At 38.2% G+C, this 14,502-nt stretch overlaps 1 protein-coding gene across 3 annotated transcripts in view; it reads right to left on the bottom strand.

Annotated features, from left to right (window-relative positions):
* DIAPH3 (diaphanous related formin 3) overlaps window positions 1–14,502 on the bottom strand; it is a 239,336-nt gene that overhangs the window by 118,322 nt on the left and 106,512 nt on the right. The window lies entirely within an intron of this gene.

Here is a 14,502-nt window from a genome sequence, read left to right as displayed (position 1 = left end):
AAACAGAAATTAACACAATTAAAATGTTTCACAGCACTGATACACCTCACTACTTTAGGATTTTGAATAAACTGAAATGGTGCTAGGTATGGCACTAAGTATGGTTGTGCCCAAGCATCAAGTATTAGGAACACCTCTTCAGATATAGTAAGATATTTCCCAGACACCAATGAAAGACATTAACACATTCTGAGTTATCCTCAATGTGAACATACATGTGAAATCACCAGCTGAATATGGAATTGATTATTTTAAGTGTTTGCTGAATTATTTAAGACAAACTAGCCTTCATCAGGCCGCACTCTAATCTTCAATTTACTCTAGTGAAATCTTCTCTTTTGGTATGAACTCATTAAAAACACATCCATCAGCGAACAAGCTGTGAAGCCACGTGAGGATAGCTTGCCAAATTCTATTCAGGTTAGCTGTCATGTACCTCACAAGGTCCAGACATTAATTATTTCTGAAACAATATTTCATAATTCCCTCAATTTTATCTTTGAGTAAATAAAAGTGATCAAGTAAAAGACTGTTTCTTTTTCTCACTCCCAAACTATATGTGAACATGTTTTCAAATATCTTAAGTTTTAGGATAAACTTAAGTAGGAGCTATCACACATGGTACTTGAGACACTATCCTCAAGCATGCGATTGCTAATATAGTTGCCTACACCCAATGTCGAGGGTCCACTAAAAGCATCCTAACAAGTATTAGCAACTTTTTACATCAAATTTGTTTATAAGTAACGTCAAAATTATGATTTTTGAAATGGAATTACATTTATGGATTTAAAACCATGGTAATAAATCAAATATCTCCTGGACTATTTTCTGCCACTAAGGATCACAGGCACTGAAGAGTTCACATGCCTACTGCTGGATTCAGCTCCCTCCATACCGCACAACCAGAAGAGAACTACTATTAGGAAGAGTTTGTGGTGCAACAAGTTGCTAATGTAAGTTGGCATGGATAGGCCTTAAGCCTTAGCATTGTTCTGTGGGCAAGAGAGTGGGGAGAAGTGGATGTGCGCCACTGGGGAGCTATCATTACAGAACATTTTTAGCTGGAGCAACAAGAAAGCTTAACTTACCATGACAACTTACAACTCTTTAGAGAGTCAATTATATTTCAAGTATTCCGGTACTCATTTATATAAACTGAATCCCAAAACAACCTAGGGAGGGTGAGAGCAACGATCTGGAGCCACGTGACATGGGACCAAACATTGCCGTGTCCTTCTGCACTTCCAAAAGTGCTCTGAGATGCCAGGCCCGAGAGGTGCAGACATGCCTGCAAGACACTCAGGTTATCAATGGCTGGAACCAACATGCTTGTACCCAACTTCTCTGTGATGTTCTGCTCTGTCCTCCCTGTGATGAAAGCAGGAAGATGTGCTTTGTAACTGTTAAAACTTGTCTTAATAAACCAATCTGCCTCTCTCTTACCAATTTATGTCTTCAATTATCTAACCGGATACTCAGATCATGAGATCTGGCTCATGCTCACTCCCAGACTATGCCCGGGAATGGTTTGGGAAAGGTTAATTCTGCACAGGCCAAAAGGATGACTATTCTATGCCTACACTTAACGTCTATTTTACCAAATTAGCACTACAGACAATTAAGGTTCAATGTTCAAAACCATTCTCTGGTGCTGTTCAGTTGATTACTATAGTCAAAGCCTTAAAATGTCATCTAGTAATTTATCATCCCCACAACTGCTAAAAAACAGCTTTCTGAAGCATCTTGTAGCCCACTGTTTTCAGAACACTGAATAATATTCAATACCAATATAAAAACTGATGAGAACTGAACGTGGTTTTGGTCACTATTATTCTCTGAATGATTTTAGTACAAAAAAAAGGAAAGACCACCAAGGACATTAAGGACTGCGTATTCAAAACAACACATAGATCAATAAAAGGAATAAAGGAGTTCATGACCTCATAAAAAACTGTAAAAGCTAGATGGATTCTCTGAATCATCACCATCAACAAGCTATTTTAATCAACCATTATTTTGCTTCCTCTCAAATAAAAATATATTGCAGAGTAAGAAAAAAAAATCCATCCAACATTTGCCTCAAGTATTTTCAGCATAAATCTGCAATGCAGATAAATTTAGTAAATCTTTCCTACCAACTCTTTAACATTAATCTTCTATAAAACAAAAAAATGTTACCCGTTTAAGCTGAGTTTTCAGATGGCTTGCTTAGTAAAGGGAGAGATCAGATAATCATGCTGTGAGCTAGGCTATAACTGAGATTTGTCATCTATTCTAGGTGCAAAGTGTTTATTTTCATTGGAAAGGTGTTCCTAAAACAACTATTTAAGTAGTAATATCACACTAATTGCAATGCTTATATGCCAGAATCTATACAAAACAGCACTGTGTTTGGACATTTTAGTCAATAAATATACAAAATAAGCAGGGAAACAACCTTTGGAGGTTACTCACTGCATTCAGCCTTCCTACAGGAGAATCAGCTTTGCCAACAAAAAGTGTATTAGGTTTTGGTTTTTTTAGCTTTTTTTTTAGCTGCTCAAAGAGATGGCTGATTACAAAGACTCCATAATCTCCCTAGTCAATCATTTTTATTGTTTTGTTATTCCCACTATTAGAAAAATCTTCCTATTGTCTAACCTGTATACCTTTTATCAAAAATGCAAACCTACTGCATACTGCCATAACAACCATCAGTATTCAGGACATATTATTCCCTTTCTTCTTCCAGGTTTCCCACACATATTTCAAGAGAACACCCTGCCTTGGGTCTTAAGTTTAGAAACTTAAGCAATATTTCTTCATATCGCTCATTTCTGCAACTATTGACATTCGCCATCTCTGGAGTCCAAGTCCATGCTTTGGTTCACACCTCTATAACTAATGTACAAAACACCCCCAAACTGGCTGTAATATTTTAGCTGAGGCTTCAGCAGTAGTGAACAGGGGGAAATTCATAACTTTACAGGCCATACTCCTGCTTCTACAGTTTTAGGTATGCCTATTGGTTGCAATGAGGACAGAACTGAATCATGTCTGACTTCTGATCCATTACAATCCATTATTCTTTATTAGAACTGCATCCATAACTATATATTTTAAGGCTACAATCACTGCAATCAAATTTTGAGTCACTGATGTTCCTAAAATATCTTTCACTGCCATTAAGCAACTTAGACTTGTCAAAAACTCATTGGGAGGGAGGTTCCCAGCAAAAACAGTAAGTTATTCAAGGGTCAGTCACAAAAGAGCAATGTAACAAGAGAATAGTTATTGTAATCAAGATTATGATGCACTGTACCTGAATATGAAGCTCAAAGTTAACTTTGACCACTGGGTATGAGGCACTGCTGTTAAGCAAGAAGAAGAAAAAAAACAACCACCACCACAACCCTTCCATATCTAAGACAATCAATTTGAGGGTGTGGAAGGCAGGCTTCCAACACAAAGAAAGCATATTGCATACTCACTCCATCATCCAAAAGTCTACTGTTTGAAATGTAAATTATGTCAACATATCCAAAATGCTTAAATTTATATTTATCCTTTCTTCATTCTTCCAAACATGCTAATTACTCCACAATAAAAAAGAGAGTTGTCGGTGAACAAGTTCTTTTTCAAATGCACATTCCTTATTGAACAAATTTGTTGAAGTGAGTAAAAAGAGTTCAATGACATCTTTTTCTCAGTGCCATTTCCTGTCTACAGGACAGGCATTCACCAAAGCTCCTTTACTCTGGCTACATAATTATGGCAATGTTAATTCCTCCTATTGCATAGTTCTTTAACAGAAATATTGAGGTTGGTACAAAAAGAAATGTGAGCATGTAAGCAGCAGAAAACAGAAGCACAAAAATATCAATAAAAGGACCTGTACTTGTTCTCGGGACACCATTCCCAGCAGTAAAACTGAGGAATTCTTTTTTTTCATGTCACAACCAGAAGACCTACACTCCAATAAGACCACAGCACAGATGAGTCATCAGAAGACCCTGCATAGTAGCACCTAGGGAATAGCAACAGGGCTGCATAATATCACATAAATTACTCCTTTTCTTACTAGTTGCTGTGGTTTAACCTGGCAAGTAGCTAAGCACCACACGGCCGTTCACTCACACCCTCCCCTCCCATGTGGGATGGGGGAGAGAACTGATGAAAAAAAAAAAAGATAAAATGCTTGTTGGCTGAGATAAAGACAGTTTAATAGGACAGGAAAGAACGGATGATAATGCTAAAAGAAAATACAAAGCAAGTGATGCGCAATGTAAATGCCTACCACCTAACATCCCGTGCCTAGCCAGACCCCGAGCAGCGGACACTCCCACACCCTGGCCAGCCACCCCATATTTATTGCCCCACATGACATCACATGGTATGGGATATCCCTTTGGCCAGTCTTGGTCAGCTGTCCCCTCTCATCTCCATGTGCATCCCCAGCCTCCTCGCTGGCAAGGCAGCACGAGGTCCTTGGCTCTGTATAAGCACTGCTCTGCAACAGCTAAACATCAGTGTGTTATCAGCAACATTCTCATCCTAAATCCAAAACACAGCACCATACCAGCTACTAGAAAGAAAACTAACTCCATCCCAGCTGAAACCAGGACACTAGCCTACCAGCCAACTCTAAATATGTATTTAAAATATAGATTCCAAACCAGGGTAAGAACCCAGGACGTGGGCAGCAACATGGCCTAAGATTTACAGAAGCAGAAGTTAGGAGACTCTGAGATAAAGACAGCTTCATAACAACTGACAACTTATAGCAAAGCATATAAAAGAGATATCCTAAAACTAGCTTGCTATCACCTATCAAGAACAAGCCCAGAGACATAACAAGGTGTCGAGGAAGTCCCTTGATCTCTGTGCTGCACATTAGCAATCCTGACAAACTGCTTGGACGCACACATAGTAGAAGAATAAGGGTATAAAAGTACAAGATAATTCAATCTCTATGAGACTGAACAGGTGAAAAAGTCAGTTTACATCAAGATTTTGTAAATAAAAGTAATTTTCTCTTTCCATTAGATCCTGCACTGAGAGCTTTTTTTCTGTGGTCATTTTTCCAAGCAAGTCTGAAATGCCTAAGTTTTAGGTTATTATAAACCTTTGTTTTGTATTTCTTCTTCAACTTCGGAAAAGTTCAGAAAGCTTACTTCAAACAAGCAAGCAATAAGATGCCCTTATCAGCTGCTTCAAGACCCTTGCAATTTTAATATCTCAGGGGAAAAAAAAGAAAAACAACCTCAGACTCAGATCTAATTAATACAAATGAACAATAATAGAAGATAATCTTTAGTGCTTGAATATTTTAAATTCAAAAACCATTGAACAAATGTTGACTCACACATATCTATTATAGCTTTATTAAAAACAATTATAATGAACAATGGCTTATATTTCAACTCTCCAGCAGTCCCTCAAATAAGCACATATTTCTTTTCTCACACTATTTCTTAAAGGGCTCTAACCTTGCTTGCCTGAAATTAATACTGCTGCATTATTGGATCACTTTTTTAATTATGCTGTACTTGAGCCACTACTTCTTTTTGTTCTTATTTTCAAGAAGTCCTATGCAACTGGTAGAACTAGACCATGACTTCATATTAAATTACAAATATAATGTGTCATTAAAAAGGTTTATAAGGGTTCTTGATAAATAAACTCCTCCAGAACTCATGTTTCCCAATAATGCAGCTGATCTAACAACTTTTAGTTTTCACTTGCTTCAACATACCTATATTTTTCCTTTATTTAGTCATCCCCAAGTTCTTTTCCTATGAAGTTTAATTGCACCTCCATGCTCCAAATCCCATTATTTTACCTGTTCTTTATATGTAAGACTACCCATGGGGTGTTTCTCATTTTGAGTCTCCCTTAAGAAAACATCTAAATGAATATTATTTTTTCTGAAGCTATTAACATCTTGACTTGGTAGCAAACTTGGAGCTTTAGAAGACCTAAGCAAGAAATAAAAACAACAACAATAACAACATAGGACTGTCTTGAAGTAAGTTAACAATGGAGTCGTCCAGAACACTGTAACTGTCTGGAGCACACAGGAAAACCATACTCGAATGGAGTGGAACTGAAGTGATGTTAGATTAGTTCACGTAGTGGCATGGAAGGCCCCTGCTGCTCCTGGGAAGTGATACTATCCCCTTAGAGTTATACTGGGGGACAGTGGGAGGGGAACACAACCACCCAGGCAGTTAAAACAGCTATGCATACTGGTTTCTGTCTCAGCTATAACTGGACAATCTGTATGGTCATCAATGTTCAAGACAGATATGGTGCCATGCTATCCAGACAAAACTACTGAAGTCAAAAGGCAGATGAAACTCAACATGACCATAGAATAGCTATAACAGGGGGGAGATATAATTATGTGCAAGTATGAGAAACTCTTCAACTGCTGGCAGGAAACTGTCCAGTATTTCATGGTACTATAAGAAAAAACAGAGGGAAGCTGTCAGGGGTTTTGTAAAAGGATGCAACAACAAGGCAAATAAATACACTCCAAGCTAGTAGGCTTTGGCCTTTGGAAGAAGCAATTGAGAATTTCATATACTGACAGGACCCATTCTTTGTACAATGCAGTTTTGAAAGAGAGCAACCTTTAGTAAGTACACAATCAAGATAAGGAAGTTTTATTAGCTAGACAGGAAGGGTGAGAAGAAAGCGGAAAACACACACAAAAAAAATTATGCAGAGAAAGACAAAAACTAGCAATGATCTCACCATCAACAATGGAATACAAGGAAAAGACAAATCATCAATACCATAATAGGGATAGAAGTAAGATAATTTTATTGGGATATATTCATGCCGTAGGGTGAAAGTATAAATGATGGGTGAAATGCATATTCTACATATCTTATCATCTATACCTACAACGTATGCATATCTATTATCAGTTATGTGTACATGGACATACTAGATACATGTATCTATATACATATTCTAAAGAATATGTAACAGACCAACTTTTGAAGCAAGAAATTCAGAGAGAAATAATTAGCTCTAAGCACAAATGGAGATAATAATATATGGACAAGTATCCAGAAAGTTAAGATAAATAATTGGAAACAAAGACAGACAAATCAAATGCAAAAATGTTTGCTTAAGAAGAAAAAGATGGTTAGAAGTTTTAAATCTGGCTGACATACAAATATAAGATCATCAAAATAGTCAAGATGACAGGAAGCAAAAGAAAAGAAACTGCTATATGAAGCAATGGACATAAAATGTCAAATATTGGGCATTTCAGACAAAAATGCTGCAGAAGATTAAAGTATGGGTATCCTCCTACAGAAAGTTTCCCCTTCAATGTCATACGCACAAAAGAATTACCTTACATTGCTCCAACAGTGCAAGAAATTGTTTAAACACATGCTTCATCTTTTTTTACAGTCCTTTTTAAGAAAATAAAATTTATACAGAATAGTTAACCACAACAAGTACAGTCAAGTAAATACTATTTTTGTAGTTAACACACATTTTCCAAGGCACTTAGGAAAGCCAAACAAAAAATATGAGATCCAACGAAGTCTTAATTTGTGACAATGATTTCCAAAATCTAATAATTTATTTCATAAAATTCAATTCTTATTTAATAAAACTACTACTTAAACTAGAATAAATAACCATTTAGTACATGTTTTCTTTTTCTTCTAAAAATTCTAAACTATTGCTTGACACGCACAGATTTATTTCTAATTTATCTTTTTTATTCCAATTCTTATTTCACAAGTATACTAAAAATATTTAAAGGATAACTGAGTTATTATATTCTCGTTATTTTAAAACCTTACCTATGGTTTCAGATTCACTCCTTGGCTGTGACAACCAAAAAAAGCTCAAGAATCATAGACAAATTCAAAAAGCAATGCACCAGTTCTCCAGTGTTTTGTCATCTTGTTTGTGCAGTGAGAAATATATATATAATCAGTATACTTCAAGAACTCAAGTTCTGTTTTGCCCAATAATTTTTACCTAAGTAGTTCAGTTCTTCAGCGCCTTTATCATCCCTTATGCAATTAGAGCATAAGCATATATGTATAGAGCATTTGAACAACAAAAACAACCACAAACACAAAAACTTCTGTCAACCGTCAACTGCTAAGATGATCATGCAGCTGAAATCCCATTCTTCTCAGATAGCTCTCACATTATAAGTGTGCTGTCATATGACTTCTCGTTTCTAAACACACACCCAGTCTTCTCTATTAACAAGTTTTACAAAATAAGTCACCCAATATTGGTCATAATTGAAGTAACCTCCAAGAAAATAATATGAAAATTAAATTAATTCAAGAGAAAGTTCATCATACTTGGTAAACCAAGTACAAAACATGAACTGTAGTAAAATGAAGTGCAACTGAATATTTAAATTTTGGCAAGCACAAATATATTTCATGAAGCATTTGATCCTCAAAATACAGCATTCAAAATCAACTTAAGGTAACACTATGAAACTAAGTTAAAGCACTTAATAAAGTTAACAGATTTCATAAACAATTTCATAACACAGTTTTCATAAAATAGTTCTTGGATGTGTGCAAGTTAAAACAAAAAAAATCCTCTCTATTAATACATGATAGTATCTATGTTCTGAGACAGCAGTCTGGAATACGTGAAAGAAAGAACACACAGGAAAATAAAGTAGTTTATCTAAAGAAAACCTAAAGTCTGGAAGAGAAGATAAGAGTAATAAAGGATTTATTTTACACTTACTGCTGAATGAACAGAAAGCATAAAAGTGCAAAACGACTTAAAAAGACGAGGATAATTGCAGAAACCACACACGCACACAAAACCTCACACCACAAAACTCTCATAGAGGGAACCTGAACTGCTTAGAGTCTTGCCCTCAATGTCTTTAAGCCAACAACAAAAGTTAATTAACTCATGTTGAAATAAAACACACAATATGTTAACAGTCACAGCATGCCAGTATCTTAGTAAGCGTCTAGCTGTTTCTTTCAGAGAAACAAATCTTGACTTTGAATTCAAGGCCAGGAGGATAAAAGAAGGTTTGCATTATAAAGATTTTATTATCACTCAAGTAGTAATTATCAGTTTATTCACTATTCTGGCTGTTCCTTGGGAGGCACGTGGTTTAGTCTTTCCCCTGAGCACAACTTCAGAGTAAATTAACATGATCTCTGAATTCTCTGAAATACCATAACTATGAGATACTACTCAACTAAATAATAAACCTGAAAGTCTTGTACTGCGTGTTTAAGTTTGATTCTCCTCACTTGAAAAGAATAACAAAAATGAAGCAAAACAATTTATATGTGTATCAGCAGTGGTACATGGTACTTAAACGAACAGGAGTTCTCAGCCTGCTTCCCAACCAAAAAAAAAAAGTGACTTATGCAAAACTTTTTTTTTTTTCAAGACAGAAATGAAAAACATTTGGTGATAAAAATTGGTTGTAGCTTGATCCCTGAAGTCAGCTCCACTAAACTCACCAAAGGTGTCACGCTAGAAGAATTATACCTAATGATGTCTTTTTATGCTTTCCATAGAAAACTAAGGAAAGCACATACTTGCATTCATCAGTGGGAATCTGGTTGTTCCTTCAGAAAAGAAAATCCACAAGCAAATATAGCAAAACTTGACCTAGATTGCTATATTCTAGCTCTTCCCATCAGATGGGGCTGAGACAGTTTAACTGAATTGTAAATTTGAAATTTTTAATGAGCAAAAGACAGACTTCTAGGTTGGCTGAGGCTCAAATATAGAGGAAAAAAAAGAAAAAAAAAGAAAAATAGCAAATCAAGCATTAACCTATGTGGAATTAATTTTTAAATGTCTTTTTTTTTTTTTTAATCAATATTTACTCAGCCCCGGATATGGGGAAAGCAGACTTCAGGCTGCTCAGGGAACTAGTCAGCAAGGTCCCTGGGAAACTGCTTTTGAAGGCATAGGCGTCCATCAGTGCTGGTCAATCTTTAAGCACTGCCTCCCTAAAAGCGCAAGATCAGGCGATTCCAAAATATCGGAAGGCAGGCAGGTGGGGCAGAAGGCCAGCCTGGCTGACCAGGGATCTTCTACTGGAGCTTAGGCAGAAAAAGAAAGTGTACGGCTGCTGGAAGGAGGGTCAGGCGACGAGGAAGGAATACAGGGATGCTGTTCGTGTTTGTAGGGAGAAAATTAGTGTGGCCAAAGCCCAACTAGAGTTGAAGCTGGCCATGTCTGTGAGAGACAATAAAAAAGTTTTTTTTAGATATGTGAACAGAAAAAGGAGAACCAAAGAAAACATAGGTCTGCTACTAGATGGGGAAGGTCTCCTCACAGATGATGACATAGGCAAAGCAGAGACGTTTATCGCCTTCTTTGCCTCTGTCTTCAACACTGATGATGGGCTTCGGGACCCTGGGTGCCCTGAGTGGGAGGACCATGATGGTGGGAATGACAAACTCCCAACCGACCCTGAACATGTGCGGGATTCGCTGCTCCACCTGGATCCATATAAGTCCATGGGTCCTGATGGGATTCATTTCCAGGTGCTTAAAGAGCTGGCTGACGTCATCACGGGACCTCTCTCAATTATTTTTCAACTATCTTGGGAATCTGGAGAGGTCCCAGTGGACTGGAAGCTGGCAAATGTTGTGCCAATTTTCAAGAAGGGTCAGAAAGAAGACCCTAGCAATTACAGGCCTGTCAGTCTCATGTCAGTGCCTGGTAAAATTATGGAGAGGATGATCCTTGAAGTTATTGAGGCGTACCTGGGGGACAATGCAGTCATTGGTCCCAGCCAACATGGGTTCATGAGGGGTAGGTCCTGCCTAACAAATTTGATTTCCTTTTATGATAAGATCGCCCATCTAGTCGATCAAGGGAAACCAGCTGATGTGATCTTTTTGGACTTCAGCAAAGCTTTTGACACGGTTTCCCATAGGATCCTACTGGACAAAATGTCCAGCATACAGCTAAACAAAAACATCATACGATGGGTGAGCAATTGGCTAACAGGCAGGGCTCAAAGGGTTGTGGTAAATGGGGCCACATCTGGCTGGCGGATGGTCACTAGTGGGGTCCCTCAAGGCTCCATTTTAGGGCCAGTCCTCTTCAATGTTTTTATAAATGATTTGGGTGTAGGACTAGAAGGTGTTCTGAGCAAATTTGCCAATGACACCAAACTTGGAGGAGTTGTGGACTCGGATGAGGGTGGAAAGGCCTTGCAGAGAGATCTGGACAGACTGGAGAGCTGGGTGATCACAAACCACATGAAGTTTAACAAAAGCAAGTGCCGGGTCCTGCACCTGGGAAGGGGCAATCCTGGCTATACGTACAGACTGGGCAACGAGATGCTGGAGAGCAGCCCCACAGAGAGGGATCTGGGGGTTGTGGTTGACAGCAAGTTGAATATGAGCCAGCAGTGTGCCCTGGCAGCCAGGAGGGCCAACCGCATCCTGGGATGCATCAAGCACGGCATTGCTAGTCGGTCGAGGGAGGTGGTTGTCCCCCTCTACTCCGCGCTGGTGCGGCCTCACCTCGAGTACTGTGTGCAATTCTGGGCACCACAGTACAAGAAGGACATTAAATTATTGGAGAGTGTCCAGGGGAGGGCGACGAAGATGGTGAAGGGCCTAGAGGGGAAGACGTATGAGGAGCGGCTGAGGTCACTTGGCCTGTTCAGCCTGGAGAAGAGGAGGCTGAGGGGGGACCTCATCGCAGTCTACAACTTCCTTGCGAGGAGGAGTGGAGAGGCAGGTGACCTATTCTCCGTAAACACCAGTGATGGGACCCGTGGGAACAGTGTTAAGCTGAGGAAGGGGAAGTTTAGGCTGGACATCAGGAAGAGGTTCTTCACCGAAAGGGTGGTTGCACACTCAAACAGGCTCCCCAGTGAAGTAGACACTGAACCAAGCCTGTCTGAATTTAAGAAGAGATTGGACTGTGCACTCAGTCACATGGTCTAAACTTTTGGGTAGACCTGTGCGGTGCCAGGAGTTGGACTTGATGATCATTATGGGTCCCTTTAAACTCGGGATATTCTATGATTCTTGACAAAAACAGCAAAAATGTTTGCTATTTAAATATGCATTTTACTAATTTGATTAAAATGCATAACCCAGCATGTAATTGTCCTATTTCCCCAATCAGTTACACATATATTACTGTTGGAATGATTTGGCTTGGTCCAAATGTCCGTGTCCATACCTTAGCCAGCCATGGTTAAATTTACCGGTACAAATCCATCTCTGCAGGCGTTTTGCCGTAATTTGTCTGACTCATAAAAAGCTGCTGAAGTTTTTAGACGTGTGCTTATCTCTATCATCCTAGCAAACATGGTTTGAAACAAGGTTATCAGACAGGAGCATCATGCTCAGTCTACTTTGTTCAGCACGGGACACTTTAATTTCTCTCAGTAAAATTGATATACATGAACCTCTCTGCTACGTAAACAATCCACCCTTTTGATTTTCTAGTATCTAATTTAATGGAAACCATGAACTTTTAATATTATGGAACAAAAGTACAGCATTTAACAAGTTCAATTCCAGAACAGACACCAATTAGTTTTATATATATATATCTATACACACATAAGAAAAAGTAATGTTTCATGTTTACATAAAATTTAAAAGATGAAAAAATCATAACAAATCAACAAATTTTTACAGAAAGAGTGTCGTCTTCTGACAAGCACAGAAGGACTTGCCTTCAGTGGCACTAAACAGCACAAAACAAAACCAGAAAATCAAGCTAGACAAAGTATTTTCAAAATATATCATTATTAACTTCTTTCTCTTTTCCTACAATGCTTACCATGGTGTGATCTAAATGTATGTGTGAGCTAGATTCATGTTATGGCATGGGTAAAAATGAAAGAACATTGTTGTTTTTTCCCCTGTATCATACTTACTCTTCCTAACAACATTTTTCCCTCCATTTTGTCATTTACCAACGCCTCTCCAAACATTTCAACTTTAAGCTGACATGAACCAGGGACTCTACCAACAGCATTTATTCATTACATACAGAAATTTCATTCCTAGCTCACCACCCATCTCATGTAGTGATTGAGATATGGGCCTATGAGAAAACATATTGTTAGGAAGCTTACGTATCACAATATATTACTTAAATTTTGAACATACGAGACTCTGAACTAAACTTGCTACATCTAACTCCTAATTACATTTGCTTTTTAATGGAATTTAATATTAAGACTATTATTCCAGATCAAGGAAGAAGTTTGGAGAATCTATGATAGCTTTTTCACCCTTCAGGGGAGATGAAAATAAAAGGAAGGAGATAACTCTTCAGTTGATTCAGAATCTTGAGTGTGGCTCTCGCATCCTATACATGTACTCCAGATATTCTCGTATCTAGGTACAAATATTTGATATCCACACAGATAACTACCAAAAATAACTACATATTGTTACAATGACATGGTACTCAATGACATACTTCTTCCCTGAAGCCAGAGATACTAAAAGAATTCTAAAATAATTTCTCCCTCCTAGGGAAATCATCCTGGATGAAGCTGTTAGTGATCACCTTAGCTTGAAAAAACTAGGAATGAACAAGGAAAATCAAAGCCCTATATGGATGTATCCATCCAGGAAAAGAAATAGCCTTATTCTGTGTTTATCTGGATAAAAAAATTAATAATTATGAATTATGAGCTATATACATGGTATTCCCTTATTATTTTTCAAATAAAGCATCAACCATCAACAATGAACTAGGAGTGTTTTATTTTCTCTCTTACTTTGCAAATTCAACCTGGGAGATATTATAAACATATCTTCCCACTGGGAATGTGAAAGGTGACTGTAAGTACTCTGGATAAAGCATACTATAAAACAGAACAGGAAGGAGGCAGAACAGGTTAACACAATGACAAGTACAGTATTTCATTCCCATTTACACACAGAACAGAAAAAAGAAAAAAAAAACCATCAATGTGTATCAGGTTTAAATGGCAAAGTTTGTTTTTTTTTTTTTTGGGGGGGGGGGGGGGGGGGGGAAGCTGCAGGGGTGGTCTCTGTGAGCAGAGCCCAGCAGGAACAATCTGTTCCTGAAGGACTGCACCCCACCGTACAAGCCCACGTTGGAGCAGTTCTTGAAGAGCTGCTGCCTGTGGGTAGCCCCTGCAGGATCAGTTTGGGAAGGACGGCATCCTGTGGGAGGGGCCCCATGTGGAGCATGGACAGAGAGTGACTGTGAAGGAGAAGCGAGGACAAAGACATTGAGTTTGTTTTGCCTGTCATGATAATTGCTGAGTGATCTCCCTGTCCTTATCTGAACCCTTGAGCCCTTTCTATTGTATTTTCTCCCCCTTTCCCTTTGAGGAGGTTGAGCAAGAGTGGTGGAGTTCAGATGCCCAGCAGGATAAAACCACCGTATTATGGAAATTCAAAAAACGGCTCCATATCTTCCAGTGAACCTTGCCACATAAAATTACTACTTTTTTGTTTCTTTTATGTAAATTACTTTTTTTTAAGAAAGAGGATGTGGCAATCAGGCCTTCCA

Source organism: Anser brachyrhynchus, assembly GCF_964034855.1.
Source record: "Anser brachyrhynchus genome assembly, chromosome: 1".
NCBI classification, from domain to species: domain Eukaryota; kingdom Metazoa; phylum Chordata; class Aves; order Anseriformes; family Anatidae; genus Anser; species Anser brachyrhynchus.
Note: the sequence above shows the minus strand (reverse complement) of the source record. Positions and strands in the feature narration are given on the sequence as shown.